This window comes from Diospyros lotus, chromosome 4, assembly GCF_014633365.1.
Source record: "Diospyros lotus cultivar Yz01 chromosome 4, ASM1463336v1, whole genome shotgun sequence".
NCBI lineage: Eukaryota > Viridiplantae > Streptophyta > Magnoliopsida > Ericales > Ebenaceae > Diospyros > Diospyros lotus.
The window spans coordinates 16,860,983-16,886,979 of NC_068341.1; the positions used below are offsets into that span (position 1 = coordinate 16,860,983).

Below are 25,997 nucleotides of genomic sequence, written 5' to 3' on the forward strand. Positions count from 1 at the left end.
ACTTGTAGTCTTATTTGACACTTTCTTTAGTGGAATGAGTTTTCAGAAGATATCTTGTTTTCTGTAATTGATTTATGTAGTAAAAGTAGATAAAACTAAACAAAAGAAATGTAGATCATAATTAACGCAAGTTATAAAACTTGATAAAACTGTTCAAAAAGAATGAAAAACACACATTAAATTTGGAGCACGTCACTCGCAAGAATGAGAAGTATTGAAATCTAATTTAATAGAATGCCCTTCCAGGGAGAATGAAGAGAACTGCATCAATCATCAACTAGATTACGCAAAGAAGATTGTAGACTGCCAGCCGCAGCAGCACCTTCTGTCTGTTGTCACACCACAGGACCAGGTTCTGTGTGTGTGTGTGTGTGACATCGCATGTTTTGCCATTGCTCGAGAGATTGGGTATCATATCATCATTTGAAATAATCTCAATAAATAAGAACCAACTTATTATTCGTTGTTTGACATTGATTTAGAAATAGCAATTGCAATTCACTTCAATTTGGTTGTTGAAAGATTGTGCGTGAATGTAGAGATGAGAAACTTGACTGTCGTGTTTGAACAAGTTAATGTTACGGTAGCTAGCTACGTAGTCTCTGTAATTAGGCTGCTATTGTTTGTAATAATAAGACCCTATTTGGCATAACTGGAAGAATGTTCCAGCATGCCATTAGATGGTTGTAAGCATATGCGGGCAAGTTGAGGCAACCGTTTTGGCGTCTAACTCAGTCCAGATCAGTATAAAAATGTTAACCTGCACCTAAGCTTGGTTATGTTGAATGAATTTGGAAATTAGTTGCCCTCCCAATTCTCTTTTAATTCTTTCCCTCTCAACACTCGTTTCTCTCTCCCTATTTCTCAATTCTTTTCCCCCTTACATTCTCTAATTCCCTCGCGACAACCATTCTCAAGTAATTGAGAATTTTCTTGTCAGATTGAGAATTTGACAAATTGGTATCAAAGCAAGTCTTGGCCGGAATGCGTGAATTGATTAAGCAATGGCTGATGATCCAAGGATGAAACAAATGGAGATACAATTACAGCAAGTCTCGATGTCAATGGCAGAGATTCAAGACTGAGTGGATATGCTAGAGGAGAAGGTAGGATCGATGGTGGATCGAAAGTTGGACGCATTGGCCGAGAGACTTAGAGGAGATATGCGTCTGCAGATCCGAGAAGAAATGCAAGAATTGAGGGAACATGTTACACAATCAATTGCAACGGTTCATGTTGATGTTTTCAGGCCAACCTCAGGTAAGAATTTCACCTGATTTTCTGCCTAAGGAGCCATCAGTGCCAATTCTTCTAGGAATTGGCACCAATAACCGTAATGCAGGATCATAGGAGTTGGAAGGAGATCTAGCTCCGGTAAGGGAGTATGTGTCGGAGAAGAGGCAGGAGATGTCAACTCACTCGCACCATTCAAGATTTCCAGTACCTAAGCTGGAATTGCCCGTGTTTGAAAGAGTTAAGTCCCGATGGTAGATAAGGAGATGTGAGAAGCTATTTCAGATCCATCAAATGGCGGAGAATCAGAGGGTGGCTCCAACTTCGGGCTACCTCCATGATGCAGGAGATGTGTGGTTTCAAGGCTAGTCCAAAGTAAAGGAGAGCAATAGCTGGGAGAACTTTGCACAAGGGATGTGTGAAAGATTCAGAGAGAGTGGCAGATGGGATATAGTGCAAGAATTCAACCGCCTCAGGCAGGAAGGGACGATGTTGGAGTGCCAAACAAAGTTTGAGAAACTCAAGTTCATGATGCTAAACAAGAACCCCTATCTAACCAAAGAGTATTTCATGTCCAGTTTCATAGGGGGATTAAGTGATGCATTGAGGTTGGCGATGCAGGTCCTACGGTTGAAAACAATGCAAGAGGCAGCAAAGGGGGAAGGCCTACGAGGAAGGAACATGTAAGAATTAGAGTCAGAGTCAGGTATCCAACATTACCCCCAGCTTCCCAAAATCTACAAAGCAGAGATAAGTTGGTAGAACAAAGGAGGCTAACTTAATCGTGTTTCAAGTGCGGGGAAAAATACACACCTAGGCACCAGTGTAGGAAGCGATTGTTGTTGCTTGAGGGAGGAGAAGAAGAAGAGGAGGAAATGGCTGTGATAGGAGATGAGAAGAGGAAGGCAGTGGAGTTATTTCCTTGCATGCAATCAAGGGAGTAGCTAATAGCAAGATCATTAAAGTTAAAGTCGATAATGGAGAAAAGGAGACCAGAGAAGGAGATGGGAAAGGATGACAGAGTGTAATGTTTTAAGGGATAGAGTTGTGAATATTTGAATTTTTTGAAGGCAAATTTATAATTAACTTGGTCAATGAAATAAGCTACCAACAAATTATTTGAAAAAGCTAGGGGTAGATTTTTCAAAACATTGTTAAAACTGCTTATAAGCTATCAAATCTTAGGAGATCTAACCGGAATCCTCTAGAATTCTGGAGAATTAAAGAAACATAGAGAAGGGACGAGAGAGCAAAGAGTATGGAGATAATTCCGAGAGATTGAGAGAGAATTGAGAGGGAAAGGTGAGAATGAATTTCAATTCAATATCCAAATGCTTTTCCATGTTGGGGGGGGGGGGGGGGGGGGTCAATTTATACCCTCACTCCCAAACAGAGCAACAACGCCTAACTACTTTCTGTTTTATTCCCTTCCTAATACTTCTCCACTTGCATTCTTACATTTTACGCAAGTACCCTTCTAGGTATTGTCAATACATAACAATACCCTCCCATTGAGATATTTCTTGTCCTTAAGAAATGGTTAGGAGGCTGGCTACTCGCGGGAACTGAGTTAGAAGGTCCGGAAGATACTCCCACGTGCTATCATCCTTATGTTTATTGGACCACTGCACAAGTACTTGCAGGATTGGTGCTCTGTGCTAATAGATCACTCGTTTCTCCAAGATAGCTGTTGGTTCTTGTGTCGCATTAGTCTCTCCTACTTCCAGAGGTAGCTGGGGGTTCACCTGATGTCCCCCTATTGCTTTCTTCAGGAGTGACACATGGAAAACCGGGTGTATCTGCGTATCCTCTAGTAGCAGGAGTTTGTAGGCTACCCTGTCAATCTTGCCTAGCATAGGAAATAGACCGAAATACCTTGGGCTCAGTTTGGATATGGTACCTTTAGCTAGGGACTTTAGGTGAGGACCCTTCAATTTCAAGTATACTTCTTCCCCTACTTCAAATTCCATGTCACTTCTTCCTCGGTCGGCCAACTGTTGGAGGATCTGTTGTCTCTCCTGTAAGTGTTCATCTACTGTTGCCACACTGGTGGGTCCCAGTAGTGCTAGTAATAGGGGTGGCTGGTAGCCAAAAAAAGCTTAAAGGGGGGACATTCTGATGGTATTGTGGTGACTTGAATTATACCACCATTGTGCCACCAAAAGCTATTTGTGCCAGCTTTTAGGATTCAAAAAACACAAACACCTACGATAGGCCTCCAAACATTGGTTTACCCTTTCCGTTTGTCCATCTGTTTGAGGATGATAAGCAGTGGAGAGGTTTAACTTGGCCCCTGAGGATTTTCACAAGGTTTGCCATAGAAGGCTAGTGAATATCTTATCTCGGTCAAATATAATAATCTTTGCGACCCCATGCAACTTCACCACCTGATCTAGTAAAATCCAGGCCACTTCTTGGGCAATGTAGGGGTGAGTGAGGCTGAGGAAGCAGCCAAATTTTGTGAACCAATCTACCACCACAAGGATGCAGTCTCTACCTTCCGACTTGGGCAACCCTTCTATAAAATCCATCGACACACTCTCCCATGCTTGGTTAGGTATAGGAAGTGGTTGTAAGAACCCCAGGTAGGCTATCGTCTCGTGTTTGCATCACTTACATACATCACATGCTAAAACAAACTGCATTACTTCCTCTTTGAGTTCGGGCCAACAAAATAATTGTTTTATCTTATGGTAGGTGTTCTGCACTCTCAAGTGTCCCCCATAAGAGACTCGTGCAATGCCTGGATTATCTTCTTTTTCAACTCTTCACTGTCTCCTATTACAAGTTGGCCCTTATACCTGATCACCCCATTCTCATAGGTATATCCCGGTTTACTCCCTAGCTCCACAATCAGTTGCTCGAGGAGGCCCCTGAGCCGTGCATCCCCTTCATAACTCCTCGTTACTTCCTAGCACCAATTAGGTATTACTATAGTGATAGAATTGCCATACCTTCCTCCATGCATCGGGACAATGCATCTGTTGCAATATTTTCCTTACCCTTTCTATACTGAATGACATAGTCTAATCCCATAAGCTTGGTCATACCTTTCTTTTGTAGATGGGTGTGGAGTTTTTGCTGCAACAAAAATTTCAAGCTTTCGTGATCAGTTTTAATGATCAACCTCCTCCCATCCAGGTAATGCCTTCACTTATCTACTGCAAATAGCACTGCCAACAGCTCTTTTCAATAGATGCTAAGGCCTACATGCCTGGGGGCTAGGTCTTGGCTTATAAAAGCAATGGGTCTCCCTTCCTGCATGAGAAGGGCCCTTATTCCCACTCCACTTGTGTCAGTCTCCACCACAAAAGTCTTGTCAAAATTAGGGGGAGATAGCATCGGGGCTTCACTCATTGATTTCTTCAACAACTCAAACACCCCCTCAACCTTCGGACCCCATACAAAACTATCTTTTTAAAGTAAATTGGTCAACAGTTTGTTGATTCCTCCATACCCCTTTACAAATCTTCTGTAGTAGCCCGTTAGTCCTAAAAATCCCCTCAAGGCCTTAAAGGATGTCGGCCTTGGCCAGTTGTTCATTGTTGCCACTTTGTTGGGGTCAGTGCTCACCCACTACCCAGATATGATGTAACCCAAATATTCCACCTGATTTTGGGTGAAGGCACACTTTGACCTCTTGATATACAATCCATTGAATTTGAGAATCTCGAAAGTAATCCTTAAGTGTTTTAAATGAAGGTCAAAGGTGGGACTATACACCAAAATGTCATCAAAGATAACAAGTATAAAGTCTCTTAGGTGGGGTTCAAAAATCAGGTTCATGAGTGATTGAAAAGTGGCTGGGGCATTTGTTAGGCCAAATGGCATTACAAGAAATTCGTAGTGGCCATGGTGGGTTCGAAAGGCAGTCTTATGTATATCAAGGGGGTTCATCCGGATTTGATGGTAGCCAAATCTTAGGTCAAGCTTAGTGAAGATGGTGGAATGTTTCAATTCATCTAGCAAATCTTCAATAAGGGGAATTGGGAATTTGTTTTTAATGGTAGCTTCATTCAATTGGTGGTAGTCAATGCAAAACCGCCATGTACCATCCTTTTTTTTTTTACTAGCAACACGAGAGAAGCAAAGGGTCTATGGCTAGGTCTTATGAAGGATTTTTTAAGCATTTCTCTAACCAAATTTTATATCACTGTTTTTTGGCTAGGAGGATATACGTAGGCACATATATTATTTGGTTCGGTGTTGGGTTTTAGGTAGATGGTGTGGTCTATAGGTCGAGTTGGGGGTAGAGATTCTGGTTTTGTAAACAGATTCTCAAACTCAGTAAATGGTATATTAAGAAAGAAAATTTGGTGTACCTCTAGGTTAGCTTGAGGGAATGTGCTAACCGTCAACATGAATTCTCCCTTTGCCTCCAACTCCTCATTCTTTCTGTCAGTAGCTTGGATTGAAAATAGTTAGGCTACCTGATTCATCTTTTGTTTGAACATCTTCTGTAGTCTCCTTCTGTTATCATCTTACAAACCCCTCATTCCTTGCTGCCCGTCAGTGTCATTAGTTTTCCCTCCTTCTCAAACTTCACCTCTATCCTGTTGAAATCAAAGCAAATTGGGCTGACTTGTTTCATCCAATCCGCCCCTAATACCACATCGCAACCTCACAGTTTAAGAAGCCTCAAATCAGCTTCAAACCCTTCTCCTTGCATCTCCCAACAGTATCCAGCACATACTGCTTTGTTGATGACCTTGTTGCCATTTGCTACAGTCACTGACAACGGTTGAGTTTGGATCAAGGGGCACTTTAGCCTTCTCGATGTTCCTTCATCCAAAAAACTGTGGGTGCTCCCACTATCGATGAGGATCATTAACCTACTGTTCTCCACTCTTCCCTCCACATTTATGATTTTGTTGTTCGTCAACCCTTTCAGGGCATGCAGGGAGATCTCTCCGCTGCCCTCTTCCTTTTCTCCTTGCGGTTGGGGTCCTTCCTCCTCCGCTTATACCATCTCCTTTTCTTCCCCTTCCAGTAGCAGGAGTTGCTTCCTACACTAGTGGCCAGGGAAATACTTCTCCCCACACTTGAAACAGAGGTTGGCCTGTCTCCTCTGCTCTATAGTCCTCTCATATTGGTTAGTCGGTGCAGGCAGAGCCAAATTCTTTCCCCCTAGTGATCATCTACCGGTCTCCCTACCATAATTTCTCCCAATAGGCATGTTTCCATGAGCAACTCCTTTCGCCATAATCCTCTGTTTCCTTATTAGTGCCTCCATAGTCTGTTCCTGGAGCCTAGCGCTATCAGCAGCATGTTTTAGGGCCCTAGGGCGGAGCACCTATACCATTGGCCTTAGCTCCTCGTTCAAGCCACTTATGAAGCTTGAAACGAAGTAAGCTTCCATCAGGTAGGGGTTGTGATTGAGCATTAAGGCCTTGAGTTCCTCAAACCGTAGTTGGTAGTCTAGCACCGGCCCTACCTATTTGAGTTTGTTGAACTCTTCCGCACAACTCTCACACAACTCCTCCACGAATTCCTCCCAACGACACTCTTCTCTAACTTTAGGCCATCCTTGGTACCATGCGTCACCAACATCATTAAGATACGATGCGCCACGGTTACCTTTTGCCTCTCGACCACTTCATACCATTCAAACGCTCATTCACATCTTCTAATCCACCAACACGGGCTGAGGCCAATGAACAACGGAATTTCCAACTGAGGCAAGGGCATACCTGGTTGGTTATGACCAGCTTGATTCTTTGGTCGCCTTCTCCATCCCAATTCTGCACTCTCCTCATCGCCTTCAGAGGTTTCTGGTAGCCTCTGATTCACGCCCCGCCCTTACGCCATCAATTCCATTCGCCCGAGTAGTATGGGATCCACTCTCTCCCTTGGAGGGAACTCAAGAGAGAGGTTCATTTGGTTCTACCTCGTGAACATCACCACGAACGTCTGCATTTGCTCCCTTAACTGGACCCCCAAGTCATCACAGATCTGCGCGACTGTTGCCTCTAATTTCCGATCAACTGCCAAAATGGCCTCATGATTTTGATTGGATCCCAATTCCAATTGATCCACTCGACTCTAGAGATCATTAACCGTGGATCCAAACTGCTGCCCTGCGTCTCCAAACTCTTCATTCTAGTATCGTCCACCATCACCACCTTCGTCCAACCACCGCGGCCCAAGAGAAGCTCTTATACCAAATTGTTAGATCTTAGGAGATCTGACCAAAATCCTCTAGAATTCTAGGAAGAATTCTAGAGAATTAGAGAAACAGAGAGAAGGGAGAAGATAATAGAGAGTACGAAGATAATTTCGAGAGAGTGATAGAGAGAGAATTGAGAGGGAAATGTGAGAATGAATTTCAATTCAATATCCAAATGCTTCTCCATGTGGGGTGGGGCGTCAATTTATACCCTCACTCCCGCTTACAAAGGTTCCCGCACAAACTGAGCAACAATGCCTAACTACTTTCTGTTTTATTCCCTTCCTAATACTTCTCCACTTGCATTCTTACATTTTACGTAAGTACCCTTCTAAGTATTACCAGTACATAACATAAGCTTAGCAACGTTTAGAGGGTGTTTGGCTTAGAGGTTTGACAGCTTATAAGTTATTGTAATAGCTTAAACGCTGTATAGCTTATTTTGTTACTCGTTCGTTAAAAATCCAAAAGTTTAAACGCTGCCAAGCTTATAAGCTATTGCTTTTCAATAAGCTACCCCCCATCTTTTCCAAATAAGTGGTTGGTAGCTTATTTCATTAACCAAGTCAATTACCAATTTGCCCTCAAACGACTCAACTATTTCCAACATTACTCTCTCATCCCTCTGCCTTTCATCATCGCAGCTTCTTCCATGGCCGACCTTCATCAATTTGCAGCTTCCATCTCCTGTCATCGCCTCTATCTCTGTATATATATATATATATATTAATGTCTATTGTACTAATATATTTAACATTTTTATGAATTAAACCTAAATTTAAACATAAAACATTGTATTAATATATTTTTTAATAATTATTTATAATTTAACATGTAATTGTAACAATTTTATATGTTAAACATTAATTTATAATTTATTTTTATTAAAAATTAGTATTTTTATGAATTTTATTTGTATTATTCAACATGTCCATTTTAATCTTTTTAATAAGTTCTTATAGCTTATTAACTTTTTCAAACTACACACATAACTATATAAATGACAACTTAAAGCACATTTATGCAAACGCTTTATCAATTTAAATGATAGTAAGCTTTTAAGCTTTACACACCTTATAAGTAAAAAGGCTTATAAGCTTACTAAAAAAAGGGGTAAGCCAAACAATAAGGTTGCAATGAAGCTGAGCTGAGCTGAGCTTTGATAAGCTCGACTCGGCCTGGCAAATCTAAGCTCACGCTCGAGCTTAGGCTCTAGCTCGAGTCAAGCATGGAAGCTTGGCTCAAGCTCGAGCTCGGTTAACATATAACCGAGCGTTAACCGAGCTCGAGCTCAGCTCATCAATTCAGTTGACAAGCCAAGCTTGGGCTCAAGCTTGCCACGATGCTCAAGCTCGCCAAACCTTGGCAAGCCCAAGCCCGAGCTTAGGCTTGAAGCTCAACAACCTTCTAGCTAGAGCAAAGGACGCAGTTTTTGGCCATACCTTATAGTAAGATCAACGAGAGCAGAGGATGCAGCGACAGTCGACGAGTAAGTAGTGAGAAGGCAAGGCAAGGTGAGGTGACGCACCGATGGTGAGAGATGCGAGGCAGAAACTGAGATAGAGGATGCAGTAGCAGTTAGCGGCAAGTGGCACGATAACGAGAGCAACGAACACTCCAACGAGGTGACAATGGGTCACTCTCTAGCTACTCCAAACCTTCAGTAGGCTGCTACAATTGCTTTCCAATTTAGGGTTTACAACTTAAAATTCTATTTATATCATATAAATTATAAACTAATTCCACATACACCCTTATTTATTTTATTCCAACCCTTATAGTTTTGACCTATTTTCACATACATAGAAAGAAAAACAGAAAAAGAGTTAAAAAACGTACTGAATCTACGATAACTGAGATGAAAGAGCCACCATGGAAATTTGCCTTCGCTAAACCGTCGAACTAGGGTTTGTTCGTATTTCCCCCTTCTTCATTACAAAGATAATATAACTGAAGCTATGAAGAACAATGCGAGAAAGTAGAAAGAAATTTGGGGGCAGTTAGAGGAAGTTATCGAAGGTCACCTTCCAAAATGTTCTGATCAATTCAGGCGAAAGGCGTGAACCCGAGGAATCCGACGAGGTCCTTGGGGTTATGAACTTGTGAGGCGCCGCCGATCCAAACGGGGGACAATGGCGAGAGCTATGTTGCAGAGCGAGTGCACCCTTGCTTCTTTATGGCTCGTTTTGGCTTGCGGTCAAAGTAAGGTAGATGGATCTGGAGGCCATCACCAGTAGGCGATGGATCTCGAGGCAGCGGAGGCGTAGAGGTAGCGAGAAGGCCGCGATGAAGCTGGAGACGGCTTCGGCAAGTTGAGGGGGGCAGCATCTTCCGCCATTACAATTAGTTTTTTTTAATATTTAGTTATTAAATAAAAAATAAAATAAGTTATAAAAATAATTTTAAGAATTATTTTAATTAATAAAAATAAAATATTGTACAATTATAATAACTGATAAAATAATTTAAATTATGATAATTAGATAATAATTTAAAATATGATAATAAAATAATTTAAATTATTAAATCAAATTAATATTTATTTTAAAATGTGATTATATTATAAATCTAATAATAATGATAAATTAGTTTGACATATTGTATTCTTTTATATTATTTTTTGTTTATAATTAAAAAATTTAGTCAATAATAACTAGAAAATAGTATATTAACGACAACTTATTTAGTCTGTCGTTAAAATTTATTTTATAACGAAAAGATTTATATTTATTCATTAATAATATTACATTAACCATCAAAATTAATGTTGTTGTTAGTCTTTCGTCATTAATGCCTCCTTTTTTTTTTTTGTAATGTTTGTTTTAGGAATACTAAAATCCCTCCTGGAGGAAGTTTGTAGGAAAGTTTTGTAGAAGTGAAGGCCTTGCACCATGAAGTAGCATGTCGTGTGGCTCACCTTGTAATACCCCAAGAGCCCAAAGAAATGTAGTATATATCGAAGATAAATAAGGAAGAAAACAACACCAACTGGATACATTTTAAGCTAAATGTAGGCAAAGAACTCCCGAGTTAAGCGTGCTTGAGCTAGAGAAGCTCAAGAATGGATGACCCCCTGAGAAGTTCGCGTAGACCTATCAGGGTAAATTGTTCCGGTTCTTCCTATCGCTCGATGCGGGATGTTACAGGTGGTATCAGAGCCGACCCTTGGTAACGGCGAGCCGATGAGAGTGAGGAGTGGCGCCGGGGCGCCAAGGCCTAAACAAAAAGCGGCTCCTGGTAGGCTTCTAGGATGACAGCCTTGAGCCTCCAAAGGGGAGAAGATCTAGGACCAGTTGTAAGGTCGCATGACAAGGATATCATATGCTCAAGGGGTGAGAATGTAAAACCTTAAAAGTCCAGAAAAAAAGTAGTATATATCAAGGATAAGTAAAGAAGGAAACAACATCAGCTGGATACCTTTTGGGCTGAATGTAAGCAAAGAATTCCCGAGTTAAGCGTGCTTGAACTGAGGAAACTCAAGGATGGGTAATCCCCTGGGAAGTTCGTGTAGGCCCATCAGGATAAGTTGTTTTGGTCCTTACTATCACTCGATGTGAGATGTTACACACCTTCTCTAGAAGGACTCCCTAGATCACTAAGTCCTCTGGGAGAGATTCCTTTTGAGCATGTCCGATAGCTGCTTGACATTTGTCTTACCAAATGTTCTCAGGCCATGCCCCTATAAATACCCATCTCCACAACAGGAAAGGAGATTCCACTTCTGGTCAATTGACATCATTAACTCTAACTTCATATTCTACATACCTAGCACACGGTGCACCCGGAGGGATCTCAATGTCCACACGAAACAATACTCTTATTCCAATACTAATTTAAACATCGATGGACATACAAGAGAGAGGAATCTTCGTGTGCCTTTTAACATGTATTTATGAACTCAATTCCACTTGGAGCATGGAAGTTTCACTCGGAGACCCAAAGTTAATTGTCAATGATCCACCCAGAGCCGACATTCCTCCCAGAATGGGCCTTCCTCCCAAAACCCTCTTTCCTCTTGAAGTGAGTCATTATCCTAAAGCCCTATTGTCCTCTGAGAGTCTTATTCCTAAAGTCTTCTTTTCTCCAAGGGGGCATTTGATACGGAAGAAGTTTTTAAATTCTTGGGATTCATAATTTTTGGAATGCTCTTGAAAATCTTAGATTCCTAGGATTTATGTAATTCTATGTTTGGTTAGATTTAAACATTCTCAAAAATGTTGAGTATTCTTTTCTAGGAATCTTACATTCCTATGTTTGATTTAAATGCAACATTCTTGGAAGTTCATGTTCTTTTTCCAAAAATTACCCTTATTTGATTTTTTGTTTAAAAATGATAAATTCCTTCTATTATATAAAATATTAGGACCCACAACATCTTTTGAAAGTTAAAAATGTCATTTTTTTTATACATTATGTATATATAGCATGTGTATATATATAATATTATAATATATATACATAATATATATGTTTGTATGAATATCTATTTTAATATATATATAATATTTTATAATAAATAATATATAATATATTTAATATATAAATATATATATATAATATGTTTGTATGAAGTTATAAAAGGATAAGGGGTGTTTTAGTATTTTTCTTTGTTAAAAAAATTTTCAAATCCATGGAAAACTTGGATTCTCAACCCCCCATGGAAATCTTTTTATGGGAAAGTTGCTTAAAAATCATTCCCAAAAATCCTATTTCTCAAAATTCTTTTTATAAAAAAGAATATAAATTTTCAACTTAACATTCCCAGAAATCTTAAAATTTTTCTTGTACCAAATGCCTCGAAGAGTCTTAATTCTAGAGCCTTATTTCCTATTGGAATCGACATTCCTCTTGGAGCTTTCATTCTAGAGTCACATTTCCTCCTAGAGATATCTTCCCTGCCAAAGCTAGCTCGACGACTTGTACCTTAATTGGACTTGACTCTATCCTAACAGGCAAAAATATGGTACTAGAACATCCTACTTTGCCAAGACCAATACGTTCCCACCTCACAAATTTTAATCATTGTATTTCAATAACAACAGTTAATTTTTATAATTTGCAGTGAAATCTTAATTTTCTCTCTCAAAAGTACTCATTTTAAAGTATTTTCATTTTCTTGGTAACCAAACAAGATTTATGGATAATCAAAATAAAAAACTCACATGAATATCATCAACAAATTCAATAATGATCTCAAAGCAAATCAAATTAAAATTACCATATCATTTTGAAATATATATATATATAAATTTTAATTTTTTTCCCAACAAAAATTAAAATGATCTTCTAATTTACACGACATTACACATTTCATCTTGATTCAGTCAAGGCCACGATATCAAAGATGATCATCAAAATAAACTTCAATACCCTTTTCTTAGGATTATCTAATATTGCTCAAATAAAACCTCCAAGAAATAGAAAATACAGATTGATTTGCTTCATCAATACCGAGATTTGGGGGCCCTGAGGCGAAATGGAAAAATGGGTCCCGAATCGTAGAATACATTTAAATTTTATTTTTTTATAATAAAATAAATAAATATTTATACCATATCAAAGAATAAAATTAAAAAATGTCTAAATTATAAATTAAAAACTACTCTTATTCCCTCTCTTTTCTTTTTCTTTTTTGAGCTCTAGACATATATTTAGGAAACATAATTTGTGACTATTGCTTAAACCTAACAAAAGTTAAAAGAAAAAAAATATTATGACAATACACGACACATTTAAGCAATAATAATGTTAAACTTAATTTTTATATCTAGATTTGTAATAATATGAAGAAAAATAAAATGAACAAGACACTCTAGTTCTAGCTTCTAGAAAATAGTTGTCATATATATTATATAAACGAAATGAAATAACAACATCAATAAAATTAAATTTGCTTTTGCCAGATTCAGCCAACATCAATAAAATAGATATAGGCAAGCTATCCAAATCTCCGAATACAACATAAACGAAACAGATTCAGCCAACATCAATAAAATAGATATAGGCAAGCTATCCAAATCTCCGAATACAACATAAACGAAACGAAATGAAGAGCAACTAACCACAGAAACTTGAAGCAGATCTGGGTTCTGTAGTTAAGAGCTTAAGAAAAGCAGATCTGAAAGACTGAATCTGATGAGCCAATCAGCAATCGAGAGGCGGCGAGCCACCACCAGCAACAGCGAGCCACGGAGCAAGAGGCAAGAGCGAGGCAGCGAGACACCGGCCACGAGGGCGAGCCGGCGGCGGCGAGGGCGAGCGAAGCGACGGAGGGCGAGCCGGCGAGGGTTCGAAACTGCGACCGTGCGACGAAGCGACGGAGCGAGAGAGAGGCAGTGAGCGACGGACCGACGGTCGATGGAGAGCGAGCCACCGGCCACAAGGGTGAGTGCGAGCGACGAAGTAGCGAGAGGCGAGGGCGAGGGCGACGGAGGGAGTGACGGAGCGAGAGTCGAGAGAGGCAGGGCAGTGAAAGCGAGAGAAGGAGAAGGGTTTAGGGCAGCGGCGAACCTTTGCAGAAGGGGAAGGGGAGGGGGTGTGGACCGTGGGCGGCTGGGCCTGGGGCAATGGGCCCTTACCAGAGAGGGAGGCGTCCAATTTATGAGCCCCAAATACTCAAATTTTCATGGGCCTGAGGCAACCGCCGCTTGGGCTCATGAAAGGTCCGGCTCTGTGCTTCATTATTGATTGCTTACAGCAACAGGAAAATTGTTTTCCAATTTAATCCAATTGTGATTTGCTTATCCATTTCCACGTCCATATCCACTGTATATATATATATATATAGAAAATAAAAAAAATCAAAAATAGATATAACTGTATATATATGGCAGTAGCATGATGTCTGTATAGCTGGCTCTCCAAAATCTTCCTCCTCTCTCTCTCTGCAACTCTCGTGGATTCATTTTCATGGTTCCAAACCCCTATATTGTCTCCGGAGATGGGCGATTTCATCAGTACAGAAAGCTGCTTCGACCTAACCCAGGATATTCAAGCGGTGATCTGTGCCGGCGGCGAGGGTGGCAATCAGATAAGGAGGGAGAAGATCGAGACTTTCCCGCCTCACCCTCTTCTACAAAGAGCTGTTTGTAGAAGAGGACAATATTGCAGAACAGACTGTGCAGCACGAGGAGGAGAAGGGTGAAGGTGGCGGAAAGGTGAAGGAAGAGGTCTTGGCGACGGTTGGTGGCTATGGAAGGAAATGGTATAACTTCAGTGACGTGAAAATGAGCCCCTGTCTGGTTGGCATGTCGGTACCAACAATTAAGCCTATGCCCTTTTAGATTATGCTTATAAATTGGTTGGTTTGGTTCATTCATTGTTATATTTTCGAGGGATTGGGATTGGGATTAGGATTAGGTAATTAATTAGATTGCATTTGCCATTATGTTTTAGAATTCAAATTTGATGTATGGATTGAGGTCACCAAGTTAAAAATGTGACATTCATCGCTTCCTCCCAACATTTATCTGTATATGAGTTGAATTTGGATCACAGAATCCTTCTCTATATTTATTTTATTTGAGTTCTTTTTTTTGTTTAATTATTTGTTTCTGTTCTTCTTGGAGTCAACTAACAAGCTTTTGCACTGATAAAAGGTTAAGTTTGGAAGAGGTATTCACAAGGAAAGGTCCTAATTGAATTTCCAAAAATTCAATTATTTGAGCCCATTTTATAAATACCTCATAATTTCTTTTTCTTTTTTTTAGCATTTTGATGTTCATAGGCTATTTAAGATCCCTCCACTCATGTGGGTTGGGTTCAAGGCACCCTCTGCAAATATATATATATATAGAGAGAGAGTGGTGGAGCCAAAAATTTTAGATAGAGTGGGCAAAAATTAAACCCTAAAACTCTATATTATGTCTAAAATTAAATAATATAAAAAAATTAAAAATAATATAATATTAAAATATATATATCAATAAATTATGCAATCGACGTATTTTTATATTTTAATAACGTCGCATAATAATATTATTATCAATTTTATTAAATATCTATTTTATAATATATACAACTAAGTTGTCGTTCAGTCATTAATCTCTAATTTGATTGCATAGTCGAGTTTTAATAAACTTCATAACAGACTATCATTTAATCATTAATCTGCAATTCAATTACGTAGTCGAATCTTGACAAATTTCATGATAGAAAATATGTTTTCTGCCATAGTTTCAAATATGTAATTGACAAATTTATAACAAAAAATAAAAAAAATTAATCCATTTAATTAAAACATTGTTAAAGAAATGGTCAATGGAGGTTAACATACACAAAAGAAAAATAAGTCAAATTTTCATATATCTTATTTTTATTTTTAGCTAATACTGAAAAAAGCACTAGCAGTTGCCACCAGCCACAATGATCGATGGTTTTCGATGATCAAAGACAATCACACGATACCCTTATTTCCATTGATCAACGTACACAAAAAATCAATAAAATCTAACGGTTAAATTTCATAAGTCTAAACTTAAATTTTTGGTCAAACTCAATGCGAGTAAATAGACTGGGAATTGCCACCAGTCATCGTGGTCAATGGTTTTTGGCAATAAGAGGTAATCACTCGATACCCTTATTTTCATCGATTAATATATTCAAAATTTAGAATTTTTTAATTCAAGGTGGGCATTTAGAAAAAAAAATAAAAAATACAAAATTATTATATATAATAATTTTTTTAAAAATACAGGGTGGGCAACTACCCATCTTGGTTATATGTGGCTCCGCCATTGTATATACATATATATATATATATAAATAAACCCTAAGTCCTAAATTTTAAATTCTAAATTCTAAAATAATCTATTTTATTATGTTAATAAGGGCAAGTCCTTAAACACCTCCTAATTTCTCTTAGTATTTTGATTTCTATGGGTTGTTTAAGATCCTTTGCACTCAAAATTAATTTTGTTTTGATTAAAAAAGAAGAGTTCTAAAAAATAAATAAACACATAAAAAAATTGTTACCCTTAGGCACCTAATGAATCCTACTATCGTGCCATAGAATTTTAGAGCATTCACCTAGAGGTATTTCGATCATTAGGCGTTTAGGGGGTATTTCGGTCATTAGGCCTAGATATGTGAATCTCAAAAGTGGTCCTGAGTTGGAACATGTTTTTTAAGAATAAATTGTGGTCAATCAATAAGGGGTCAAAGTGCAAATGACCAAGCTTAGCGGGGTGAAAGTGTGATAAAGGAAAGAATGGTAAGGGTATAAAAAGAGGAAGAAGACAAAGGAAATGGGGACCTAAGCTCTCTCTCTCTCTCTCTCTCCAAAGAAATTGGGCTCTCGCGAGAAGGAGAAAACTTCTTTCGGAGAGCACCTCGCTCCCTCGGCAGCATCCCTCCCAGAGGCTTAAGTCTCTCAGAGAGAATTCTTCTCTCGACAATCTCCGCAAGGGAAGCCCCCGCAGATGCAACTCGCTCTCAGCAAGGCAAGGCCTCCCTTCGACGGCCATGGTAGCTCTCTCGACAAAAGCTACCTTCTCTTAGCAAGGCAGCAACAACCCTCTCTAAAAGGGCTACAGGTCTCTCGGTGATGGCTCTCTGTGGCCATGGCATCGCTCTCGGTAAGGCAGAAATTCCCTCGGTCGTGGTTGTCGTTTCCCATCGGCAAGCTCCCTCACGGCGAGGTCTATCGGAGAGACCTCTTACCATGGTCTCTCAGAGAGAATTTTCCCGAGACCTCTCGGAGATGAGCTCTCCGAGAGCTTCCGGGAAGATTTTGCTCCCAGCCGCCTCTCTCTGTTTTCCTCTCTCTCTGCAACTAACATATAGTGTGTATATATATATATATAGCTTGTATACTTACGTGAGTAATAGCCAGAAAGATGGAAGCATGGGCTGCGATATAGTGTGATGGCACCCCAAGCTATTATGATAAACCCTCCGGTCCTTATATCCCATTATGTCCACACAACAATATATATATATATATATAATGCTTATGCATATACTTAATGTTTAAATAATAGCACACGTGACATGCCTATAGTATATAATATGATATGTTTATGTCCATAAAGTGCGATGTGTCCTTAAGGGAATAGTGGTCAAGTAAGTATTGCCTCGAGGAACCTTTCATTAAGCTTAGAGTTGTGCCCGGGCAGATCCCTTAGAGGTCAAGACCTTGCTTTGGCAACCCGTCGTAAGGCCCACTTTCTCCTAGAGGACCCCTTAAGCAATTTGATCCACCGGAAGGGTTTCTTCTTAAGCCTATTCAAATACTACTAATGTGCAAGTTTATCCCTAGCACCCTATAACAGTATCATGATTGATCTTCTTTTGTTGAAAAATATATAACTGTTTTATATTCAATGATAACATGCTTTACTTATCTATTACACTTTCATATACATACTGAATTAAGCATCGGAGGGCATACGCATGTGAGGAATCCCCATGTGCCTTTTAACTTATTTCTATGAGTGCAGATATGTCCCAAACACAGGGGGCACTTCCAAGCACTCTAGAGGATGCTCCCAGAAGTCTACCTACAACCATGGTTAGTACACTGAGCATCAAATCTCCCCAACGCCTATCTCCACCAGCAAGCTCACTCTGCCAGCTGTCAACCTCACTCTGTCTCAATTTCAGCTTTCTCTCACTACAAATTCTATTATCATAATTTTCGGACTACAATAATAAATAAGAAGACATCGATTTTGACTAGACATATGCATCTATAGCAAGACTTCTATTAAGTTAATTGCTAGTTTATGCTTGTAACAAAGGGTTCAAGTTATATTAAATTGATGTCAAAAGTGTATTCCTAAATGGGTTTATCAAAGAAGAAGTTTATGTGAAGTAACCTCCAGATTTTGAGGATCCAATCCATGGGAATTATGTGTACAACCTTACCAAGCCCTTTATGGATTTAAGCAGGTTCCTAGTGAAACTTTAAACAATTTTCTCATTAAAAATGATTTTAAGAGGTGGAATGTGGACACCACTCTATATATTAAGAAGAAAAAAAAGGATATTATATTAGTCTAAATTTATATAGATGATATAATATTTGGATTAACAAATGATAGCTTATGCAAAGAATTCTTTCTACTATTGTTATATGCATTTCCCTCATCACCACGCATGGGCCAGACTCGGTCCGATAGACCGGCCCAATCACCCAAGGCCAAGAAGGCCCGGGCGACCTTGTCAAGGAAAGTCCAGCCTCCACCAAAGATCCGGAACTCGTAAAGCGAGCATATGGCGAGCTCCCAGTAATCCCCCAACGAGCTCCAAGCAATCGACTAACGAGCTCCTGAAATATCCTCCAGATCGCTGGCCCATCCAGGTCGCTGGCCTAAAACCTCCAGCTCGCATGAGTGGCAAAGCTGCTGAGAAGTCAGAGGTAGGATCCGATCACTTTATCTGTAACAGCCCATACCCCTCGTAATGAGGATCCCACTCCCGGTCTTGTGAAGGCGATAAGAACTGTTTGTCCCCCATTATACAATCACTGTATTTTTATATATTATCTAAATTGTAAAAGCCCCTCAGTATAAATGAGAGTCAAAGAGACCGTGAGGGGCAAGGACAGGAAGAATAATCAGATATCGCCACTCTGAGAGAATAATCAGACGGCGGTCGTGGACTAGGCATCGTTCTGGCCGAACCACGTAAAGATTCTGGTGTACACGCTTGGAATTTTTTTTTTTTTGGGGGGGGGGGGTTTCCTTTCTTCTGGGTATTTTTGGATTGACTCACCGCGGCCCAAAACGAATCACGGTCGGCCGAAATTGAACATCGACATTTTGGCGCTAAAGGAAGGGGTCGCTCTGATCAATAGCCATGGCTAGAGGAAGGAATACTCGAAGTTCCGAGGCGGCGGTCGACCCACCTGAAAATCACCACGACCGACCACGAGACTTACCACCAAATGGAGGACCCGTTGCCCCGACAACCGATACTCCTTTGCCGCCGCTCGCCGGAGACGCTCCCAGTATACCACCACGGGTCCTTGTCCAGCCTACTATCCAAATCACTGGGACAGGGACGATCCGGGACTGGCAGCAGCGCCAGGAAGTATTGGAGAATACGGTAATGCAACTCGCTGACGCGATCAGAATTCTGGCCCAAGCTCAAGCACGGGCTGTCCACGACCCACTGGCGTAGCCTCGCAGGGTCCGCCAACCGCGGGAGGAGAGACACCCACCCGCGGAAGAAGATATCGGGGATAACTATCCGTCCCCAATTCACCGCTCCCCAGTCCGAGAAAGAAGCAAGGCGATCGCAAGCCCAGCAATCAGTAGGACCGGACTCAACTGTGGAAGAGCTGTATCAAAGGGTGCGACAGCTGGAAGAACGACAAGGAGTCCGCAGCCAGAATAATGGCCGTGGGGATAGGACGCCGTTCACCAGAGAGATTGAGCTCGAACCCCTGCCTCGGAGGTTTAAGGTCCCGAGCATGCCACAATATAATGGGGACAGCGACCCCTATGATTACCTGGATGCGTACAACGTGCAAATAGATCTACAGACAACCAGCTCGCTGGCTAAATGTCGCGCCTTCTCAGCAATCTTAGGAGACATCCCCCGAGCTTGGTTCAGGAGCCTTCCGCCTCGTAGCATCAACAGCTGGGAAGAGTGCCAACAGAGGTTCCTTAACCAATACAGGGCTCTAAGGAGGCAGCTCGCGCCACCTTGCCACCTCGCCACCGTATTCCAGAAAGCAAACGAGCCACTGAGGGATTACATCGCCAGGTTCAGGCGCGAGGTGAGCAACGTCGAGGATCCCTCGGATGAAAGTATCCTAACGGCGATCTCCGCCGACCTCCGAAAAGACGGAAAGCTCTACGAGAGCATCTACCGAACCCCGGTCAAAAACCTGGGGGAATTCTATGAACGAGCTTCCAAGGAAATCTGATGGGAAGACGCCTTCATGACGAAGAAACCCGTCGGGTCGAGAGAAGAAGCTGGGGGCCCCAACCAGAATAAGAGAAGGCACAACGGAGATGCCGGAAGAGAAGCTCGGGGGGAGCGCTCGAGCAATGAAGTGTTCAAGCGAGCTCGGAAGGCAGAGGGAGATGAGCGACCTCGTAGATCACAGCGCTTTGATAGCTACTGTGCCCTGTCAGACCCCCAAGAAAGGATGTTCGCCATCGAAAGGAACAAAGAGGAATTCGGGAAGCCCAACCCGTTAAGAACCCCAAACAAATTCCGAAACAAAGAAAAATTTTGCGCATACCACAATGAGGCGGGTCACAACACCTTGGAGTGCTGGGCCCTAAGGGACGCCATCGAAGATCTGATAAGAAGAGGTCGCTTGAAAGATTACGTGGTGCGGCCGACTAATCAACCAAGCTAGCCGCCGGTACAGCAGTAGCCCCCCACCGATGATGACCAATCACCGGCTGTACGAACCATCTACACGATCCATGGCGGGCCCCACCTCGCTGGATCCTCCCACAAATCCCGCGACAAATACATACGAGAGGCCAACCATGTCTTGCTAGCAAGATCGGGCGAACAGCCGGTTCCCGCGAAGCGGCCTAGGGGTAACCCAATCCCAGAGAAGATGTTTTTCTCGGAAAAAGACGCTAGAGACGTCCATTGGCCGCACAACGACGCACTCGTTATACGAGCCCAGGTCGACAACTCCGAAGTGCGAAGGATAATGGTGGACACGGGCAGCTCGGTAAATGTAATGTACAGAGCATGCTTCGATCAGATGGGTTTGGGACCGGAACAGTTGAGCTCGTCCCCAGAGCCACTCTATGGGTTCACGGGGGACGCAGTGATTCCCGTCGGTCGGATCAGCCTTCCCCTCACCATCGGGGATGCGAACCGCCAGGCCACTACTTTGGCAGAATTCCTAATAATTGACTGCCCCTCAGCATACAACGTCGTACTTGGAAGGCCGGCGATGAACGACCTGGATCTAGTCACTTCAACCAGGTCGCTTACGATGAAATTCTCGACCCCCGACAGTGTAGGGTGTGTACGAGGCGAGCAGCACCTCGCAAGACGTTGCTATGAGGACGCCTTGAAGATGGGAGCAAAGGGAAAGAAGGTAAATATCATCGCAAAGGTCGGCCCGCGATCAACCGGCCAATGGGAGGACCTGGATCCCCGCGAGGTTGACTGCGAAAAACCCACTGGTCCCATGGAAGAGCTCGAAGATATCTCAGTCGGCGAGGCTGACGAGGAAAGGCACCTCAAGCTAGGCAAGAGTCTAGCCCCCGTGGTAAAATCCCAACTTACAGATTTCCTTAAAGCTAACCTTGATGTATTCGCATGGAACCACGAAGATATGGTGGGAATCGCCCCAGAAGTCATGTCACACAGGCTCAACGTAGATCCAAGCTACAGGCCAGTGCGCCAGAAGAGGAGGCCAATGACTCCGGAGCGTTATGCCGCTCTTAAAGAAGAAGTGGACAAACTCTTGGCAAATAATTTCATCAAGGAAGCCTATTATTCGGTCTGGGTGGCCAACCCGGTCCTAGTAAAAAAGAAAAATGGGAAGTGGAGGACCTGCATCGACTTCACCGACCTGAACAAGGCCTGTCCTAAAGACAGCTTTCCTCTCCCCAGAATCGATCAGCTCGTGGATGCAACGGCTGGTCACCGCCTCCTCAGTTTCATGGATGCCTATTCAGGCTACAACCAGATCCCCATGAACCCCACGGACCAAGAGCACACCTCGTTCATAACCGACCGGGGGCTCTATTGTTACAAGGTCATGCCCTTTGGATTGAAGAATACTGGCGCGACCTACCAGAGGCTGGTCAATACGATGTTTGAAACACTGATCGGAAAAACCATGGAAGTATACGTTGACGACATGCTGGTAAAATCCGAGCAAGTGACGGACCACGTTTTCGATCTAAGAGAAACGTTTAGAGTCCTCAGGAGATATCAGATGAAGCTCAACCCGCTCAAGTGCGCCTTCGGTGTAGCCTCTGGAAAATTTCTTGGGTTTATGGTAAACAACAGAGGCATTAAAGCCAACCCAGACAAAATTAAGGCTCTGCTCGACATGAGGTCGCCCATAAGAAAGAAGGAGGTGCAAAGCCTCAATGGTTAGGTCGCGGCTCTGAGCCGTTTCATTTCAAAGGCAACTGACAAGTGTGCCCCGTTCTTTGAGCTTCTAAAAAAGGAGAAAGACTTCAGATGGACGGAAGAATGCGAGTTCGCATTCCAACAACTAAAGGAGTACATGGGACGGGCCCCATTGCTCGCCAAACCTAAGGAGGGAGAGAGGTTCACCTTGTACTTAGGAGTATCCCAACAGGCTCTCAGCGCGGCCCTCGTTCGGGGGAAAGAATGGGTGCAGCACCCCATTTATTACGTCTCCAAAAGCCTAATCGATGCAGAAACAAGGTACGCACCAATCGAAAAATTGGCTTACTGTCTAATAGTGGCATCAAGGAAGCTGCGACCCTATTTTCAAGCTCATGAGATCGAAGTCCTGACCAAATACCCATTGAAACAAATCCTCCAAAAACCAGATACCTCAGGCCGCTTACTAAAATGGTCTATTGAGCTCGCTCAGTTCGACATAAAGTACAAACCAAGGACGGCGATAAAGGGTTAAGCGTTGGCAGACTTCATTGCCGAGTTCACTGGGCCAATTGACGAGGAGCCGGAAAACCTGAAAGGACCGTCCTGGGAACTATACGTCGATGGATCATCGAACGAACAAGGAGCGGGAGCCGGGGTTATGCTAATTAGCCCCGAAGGTCACAAAATCCTCTGCGCCCTGAGGTTCGGTTTTTTGGCCACCAATAATGAGTCCGAGTATGAAGCCTTATTAGCAGGACTCCGCCTGGCAAAGGAAATACGAGATGAATTCTTGGAGATCTTCAGCGACTCTCAGCTAGTTGTCAACCAGGTACGGGGAGAATACCAGGCCAGAGACACGAAGATGGCAGCATACTTACAGAAGGTACGCGAACTTTTAGCCACTTTCAAAAAATATGAAATGCATCAAATCCCCCGTTCCCAGAACTCTCATGCGGACGCTCTGGCTCACCTAGCAACTGCCCGGGACGCAGAATTCTTGGGGGACATACCTGTCAATTTTTTGGCCACCCCGAGCACGGAACAACGAGATGAAACGCTACTGATCACGGCGCCACAAAACTCATGGATGACCCCCATCTTGGAGTATCTGCAAGACGGGAAACTACCGGAAGACAAGCTGGAAGCACGTCGCCTGCGAGCTCAAGCCGCCCGATATTGCATCTACGATGATAGACTGTACAAGAGGGGGTTCTCAGCCCCGCTCCTGAGGTGCATTGACGGCACCGATTGCCAGGCTGTGCTAGAAGAAATTCATGCAGGCCACTGCGGTAATCATGCAGGGGCACTCTCTCTGGCACAAAAGGCCCTCCGACAAGGGTTTTATTGGCTCACCGTGAAGCAAGATGCCATAGAGACGGTCAAGAAATGTGAGAAGTGCCAAAGGTTTGTCAAGGTTCCGCGAGCTCCGCCGGCTTACCTGCAGTAGATGAGCAGCCCTTGGCCCTTTGCCATTTGGGGCATGGATCTAATCGGGCCGCTCCCCACGGCTCGCGGAGGATGCTAACATGCCATAGTGGCAGTTGACTACTTCACCAAATGGGCAGAGGCCAAAGAGCTCGCACAGATCACCAGTGCGAAGACACAAGCGTTTACATGGGATAACATAATCTGCAGATTCGGAGTGCCACAGCAAATAGTAACGGACAACGGAACCCAATTCACCAGCGAGTAATTCATCTAATTCTGTGAGTCAATGGGGATTCAAAAGAGTTTCACCGCCGTTGATCACCCCCAGGCCAATGGGCAGGTCGAAGCAGTCAACAAAATAATCAAGCAGACCCTGAAGACAAAGCTTGAGGCTAGAAAGGGGGCCTGGGGGGATGAACTGCAAACAGTGCTATGGACCTATCGGACAACAGCCCGAAGCAGCACTGGAGAAACCCCATTCTCAATGGCGTATGGGTCGGAGGCTATGATCCCCGCTGAGAATAAAGTGGCCAGCCACCGAAGGGCCACCTTCAGCTTAGATCGCAATAACGAGCTACTGGCGGCTAATCTGGACCTGCTCGAGGAATCAAGAGATGTAGCTCGCGTAAGGATCGCCATTTATCAACAAAGGGTGGCACGATACTATAACAGGAAGGTCCGAATCCGACGTTACAACGTCGGAGATCCGGTACTACGCCTGGTACTCCCAGGAGCACGGGCGGCAAGCGATGGCACCTTAGGTCCTAACTGGGAAGGTCCATTTATCATCAAAGAAAACTTGAATAACAGAGCATATCATCTGGAAAACATGGACGGTCTCCCTCTCCCACGAGCTTGGAACGCAGAACACCTTCGTCTTTACTTCAGATAAATATAATCGTTCTTGCCTATGCTCCGTCTTTTTCATTACGAATTACTTTCATGATTCTGGTAAGAATTTATGAACTTTCATTACACTTTATTCTTATTGGTATTCGATTGAATGCCCCCGTAATGAGGGGTCGAGAAGCCATGGTTTGCAAGCTGAGGCCTAAATAACCTAGCCACGGTGCTACAGTCAACGGCTTAACCGAGCATTCACCTTGGTCCCTCCCTCAGGTCGTGGTTTGCAAGCTGAGAACCAATCATCTTGACTTTATGTCATGGGTTGGAACCTACTGAGCAACCAGTTCCACAAGTAACCCCGAGCTTGGGTTCGCTAGCCGAGGTCCTTTTATCTTGGCTTAAAGCCATGGTCTGCAACCTACCTGGGTGTTCCCTCTTAGTTCAAATAAAACTTGTAAAAGCCATTGGGTGTTAGCTGAGGCCGTAACGCGATCTACCTGGACACATATCCTGGCCGTACAAGTCAACGAGATAACAAGCCATGGTGTGTTAGCTGGGGTCACTCTATGACCCGCCTGAACATATAACTTGGTGGTACAGGTTGCGCTTTCACTAGCTGGGGTCCTCCTATCTTGGCTTAAAGCCATGGTCTGCGACCTACCTGAGTGTTCGCTCCCAATTTATTGAAAACTTATTAAAGCCTCAACATGCCAGCCGAGGCCATGGTATAATCTCATATCCTAGCAAATTTTGCATATTGGACCCTATCAGCTGAGGTCCGTCTTAACTTGGCTAAATAAGACCATTCACGACCTACCAGGCACACGCCCTATAGCGAGCTTCTCAGCCACTACATGTTAGACGAGATCACAAGGCTATCCGACTTTACATATATCTCGGCAAGGCTCTCGTTATTTCGTCAAAATATGCTGAACAGGGTTTCCAGGAAATTACCTAAGTATGAGTGTTCGCGCTGATTATTACAACTATCATCAACGAGCTAGTTAAAGAGCGTTAGTCTACGAGCTGATAAAACTCCGGATCTACCTGGACCTATGTTTGAACAGTTCGTTATCAAGTTACATACTCAAAAGTTTCTTATCAGTGAATCTTTCAAAAATACGGGAGCTTTGTTGAAATGATTTTCAAGTTATACCATGAAGAAGTTACTTTCAAGTCACCTCATCGAAATTGGTTCAAGAATCGTTATGCCAAAACCTCGTCAGAGTTAACTTGAGTTCGCGAAGAAATCTGAGGCAACGTGCACAAAATGCCAATTTTTATTATTAGATGAAGCTCACGTTACAAAAAA

General features: G+C 42.6%; 1 protein-coding gene across 4 annotated transcripts in view; it reads right to left on the reverse strand.

Annotated features, from left to right (window-relative positions):
* LOC127799350 (tRNA (carboxymethyluridine(34)-5-O)-methyltransferase) overlaps positions 1-13,973 on the reverse strand; it is a 43,810-nt gene extending 29,837 nt beyond the window's left edge. For all 4 annotated transcript variants that reach the window (XM_052333304.1, XM_052333303.1, XM_052333302.1 and 1 more), the window contains exon 1: positions 13,462-13,973. The gene's annotated coding sequence lies outside the window, so the exon portion shown is untranslated. The remainder of the gene's footprint in view (positions 1-13,461) is intronic.
* Positions 13,974-25,997: the final 12,024 nt, after the last annotated feature.